Raw genomic sequence first — 3,964 nt, 5'->3', positions numbered from 1 at the left:
ATGTCATGTTTGGGAGGTATGAGTAAAAGGCTTGGTTTGTATTGTAAGTCTAGGTTCTGATCTGCCAGCTGATTGGAATTATGGTAGGTGAAGCTACGCTCCTAGTGAATTCCTTGTGGCCGGAAGTGAAACAGATTTACAAAGTTCATAGGAATGTGACTGCTGGATGTTCTTAATTTGAAGGAGCAAAGCAGTGAAAGGGGGTCCCTAGAGGTCACCACTTTACTGAACGTATTTAAGTATCATGGTGGGACGTCATCGGAGATGATCCGCAACCTACCCTCTGTCCATGTTAGAAGAGGAGAAGAGACTTCACTTAGTAAGCCATGGATCAAGAGGAAATGCATTATGAGAGGGTCTTGAGATAAAGAGAATGGTGTCACCAGGTATCCAGGCCTTTCTCAAACCAGTATGTACAATAAAATGGACACCAGTTCAAGTGCAACTAGGCAGGCAGTTTTAGAAGCCAAGGAAGGTGAAAGATAGAAAAGGGTCATCTTCCCCATTCAAGAAACGGAACGTTTGTCTGCATGTTAGAGAAGCTTCAAAATCCTCCCACTGCCATAAATTGCTGAAACGAAGAGCTAAGGCAGGGACTCTGTGAGTCATGAGAACATAATCTAGTGAGGAGATCCTGGTGCAGGACATTTCCTGTTTTCAGAGTCCCTGCCAAGCCAGTTATGGATGGATTTGCATTTGGTTGGGAAATGACTGAACCAGGCCAGTTTTGGTAGCTCCGCTTCCCCCTGGGTGGGGCAGCAACCCCAATAAAAAGGGCCTCTGCTGCACGACAGCTATCCTCCTGCTACTCGAGTTCCGATTGACTTTGGAGAACCTGGTGAGTATGACTCTTCAGTTCAACTTTGTTCTCAGGCCCCTGAATATTGAGTTTATGCTGGACCCCGTAAATTTGATGGGTCCAAAGTTATGACCAAGGGTATAATGCTACATAGTGGATGGGAACTTGGAATATGGGCACAATGTTATATTGTATTTACTAGATTTCTGATACATAGCTTGAATTCCTCTATTGAAAAAGAAATTAAGAGGAAATTTTGACATGAAGGGATAAAGAGCAAATGATTTACGTTTTTCTATGCCTATCTCTTGGACCTCTGTTGTGATTTCAGAGGCATATATCTTGGAACGTGTGAGGCTCTTACTTTCATCCTGATTGCACTTTGCTCTGTACAGTCATTCTGTCGGGACCTCATGAGAGAAAATTGTGGTAGGAATTGCTAGTGAGCTTGCCCAGGATTTTAGAACTTGTGATGGTGTGTTTTGAAGATGTTGTTTTCATAAAAATAGCAAAACAAAATAAACAACACAGAAAACGTCTCTTGTTTCTTTCAAACAAAGATATTTTCTTTGGAAATGTTGTACGAGAAAAGAGAAGGTTGTCTCTGGGCTGATGAATAGATTTGCTAAAGAATGAGAGAGAAGTCAGAAATTCATTAAAAGGTATTAAAGAGATTAAAACCCATACTTAGAGATTGGAGAGATACTGCCTATTTGAGCTTTAAAAGCTTTGGGTCTTCTCTCTGAAGGAATTCCTTCTTGTGAACACGGTCATATACTTTCTTTCAGATATAAAGATTCCAGAAAGATGTCTTCTCAAGAGCAGCAGTGCAAGCAGCAGTGCAAGATACCTCCAGTGTGCCCAACACAGTGCCCTGATCCTTGCTCACCTAAAAAGGGTACAGACCCTTGCCCACCTATAAAGTGCACTGAGAAATGCACTCCTGTGCCACCTCCCCAGCAATGCCAGCAGAAGTGCCCACCCAAGGACAAGTAACAGCTTCAGGTTTTATCTGCCTCTGGAAAGGATAAGCACAATCAGCTCATCTAGTTCCACAGCTCCACCTTCATCTTCTCTTCAAAGCCTATCATGGATACAGAAGAAGCTTTCCACCCTTCAGCCTGCAGTGTGCGTTGGGGATTCCTGACGGACAGAGGTTTCCTATCTGAGTCTGCTATGCTGATTCCCTCTGGGAGGTGTCCGAAAAAGCATCCCAGAGCCTCAGAGGGAAGGGCAGTATCTCTCCTCTTGAGTGTCCTCTGAGGATTCTCTCAGAGTCTTCTGTGTGTATCTGTCACATGGGCAGTGGTTTCTGCCAGATGAGCAGTTGTTACTTATCCTCCATTTCCTGAATAAAATACAATTTTTTTTGGGGATGGTAAAAGTATTTTGTTTCTTTGAAAACCTGCTTTTAGCAATATCGTATCATAATTTTGGTTGATTTCTATCCTTCTTCGATCCAAATTTCAGGCTCTCACCACCAGTGTTATGTGAATTTTGAGTTATATCGATGATTATTTGTATATAATTTCAAGTCCAGGTTATTTTCTTGATTATTGCTTGATTGATTTGAGGAACACATTAGTTAACTCCTCAGAAGTTCAATCCCTTAACTAAAATGTGGGGAAAATCACCTTTACAGTGCCAACTGGCTTAGGCATAAAATTTACATGAATGTGTGTAATTCAGTTGCCACAATGCTGGGCACATAATTAGCACTTTGTGAGGTGGCAAGTCTTCAATATCTCTGTCATCGTCACTGTCACCACCATCACCACCATCACCATGTTTGCTGTAGCAGGAAAGAGGCTCAGACGTACCTAGCACAGCACATAAAGAGATTCTTAAACTATACTACACTTTCATATTCTGTGTTCCTTTTCTTTTCCAACTTAACTGTATTTATAATGTCATGTGACATATTAAATGCTTTGGGAAATTATTGGGATCCTCTGCATAAAATTATAGTAGTTCTGTGTTCATGGGTAGTACAAATAAAGGGAAGTTTCAAGGGTCCTTACCAGGCAAAGTGCTGCCTGCTCTCCATGTGCACAACACGTTCTTCTTACTGCAAAACTCAAAAACCTCAGTGTCTTATTATATTTTTTCACGTCAGAAATTACTTTCTTGACTGATTTGACCCCACTTCTGAGGTACACTGGGGTTTCCAATGTTTATCTAGATTTACAAAATGACTGTTGCTATGCAGCTTGTTTTCTAAGTGCGTAGCTTACAGGTCCAGTAAGCCGTGAAAAGGGTGTTCTTTAAGCATATCTCTTCTTGTGGTCCTAGAAGTAAAGGAGCCCAAGATGCCAGAACTGCAGGAAAAAAAGATGTCCAGATTACTGCCCAACGCTTATCAGACTATTACCTGAGTGAGAAATCAACACTGATATTTTGGAGTTGTCTCTCCTGTAGCTAGTGTTATTTGACCTGACACAGAAATTAGCCTTTGAGGTGGGATGCTTCTGTAACAAATCTTAAAACATGGCATTGGCTTAGAGTCTCGAGGTGGTTGGCAAGGAGTCTGATATTGGAAGCAGTAAATATGGTGATACATTTTATTCAATGGCAAAATGTTTGCAGTAATTGTTGTCCATGGTATTCCGAGATGCAGACCAAATATAGGTCACTTGTTGATTTGACCAGGGTATTTCAATAAATGTATGTTGAGAAAAGAATTTCTGGCTTGCAGGTCAGAAAAAAAAAAAAAAAAAACAATGGAAAGAAAAAAATACCGACCAGATATTCAAAACCTTGTTGAATTAGGAAACTCAACACTTGTAATCCCTAAAGAGTAAGATATGATTTTAGAGGTGGTTTTGAACTTGAAGTCCAATTTCAGTTGACTGTAACAACAGAGAAAAGAGACAGAAGTTGTAGTCTATCCACCTGTGTGTCAGGGAGCCTCATGGTAGTTAAATTATGTTCAGGGATCAAGGCAGAAATTTAATCAGGCCAGAAAATTACTTCCAGAAAAGGACCTGAGTGAGGTCCGTGGGACACAGAAATGATTGGAAGAATGAATTATATCGGGTGTCTAATTAGTTTTTGAGGGAATTGACAACTAAATAAAGTATGTGCCAAAACAAAAAAGAGTGATTTTTCAAGAATGTTAATGATGTTCCAGCCCTGCTTTCCCCACTTTCCACACTACCTACATCA

At 40.7% G+C, this 3,964-nt stretch overlaps 1 long non-coding RNA gene across 1 annotated transcript; it reads left to right on the top strand.

Annotated features, from left to right (window-relative positions):
- Positions 1-693: 693 nt before the first annotated feature.
- On the top strand, positions 694-2,178 carry LOC116764934. The gene is made up of 2 exons (XR_004353090.1): positions 694-838; positions 1,588-2,178. It is a non-coding gene; the product is annotated as an uncharacterized LOC116764934 (long non-coding RNA).
- The last annotated feature ends 1,786 nt before the right edge of the window (positions 2,179-3,964 follow it).

Source organism: Phocoena sinus, chromosome 1, assembly GCF_008692025.1.
Source record: "Phocoena sinus isolate mPhoSin1 chromosome 1, mPhoSin1.pri, whole genome shotgun sequence".
Classification (NCBI taxonomy): Eukaryota; Metazoa; Chordata; class Mammalia; order Artiodactyla; family Phocoenidae; genus Phocoena; species Phocoena sinus.
Note: the sequence above shows the minus strand (reverse complement) of the source record. Positions and strands in the feature narration are given on the sequence as shown.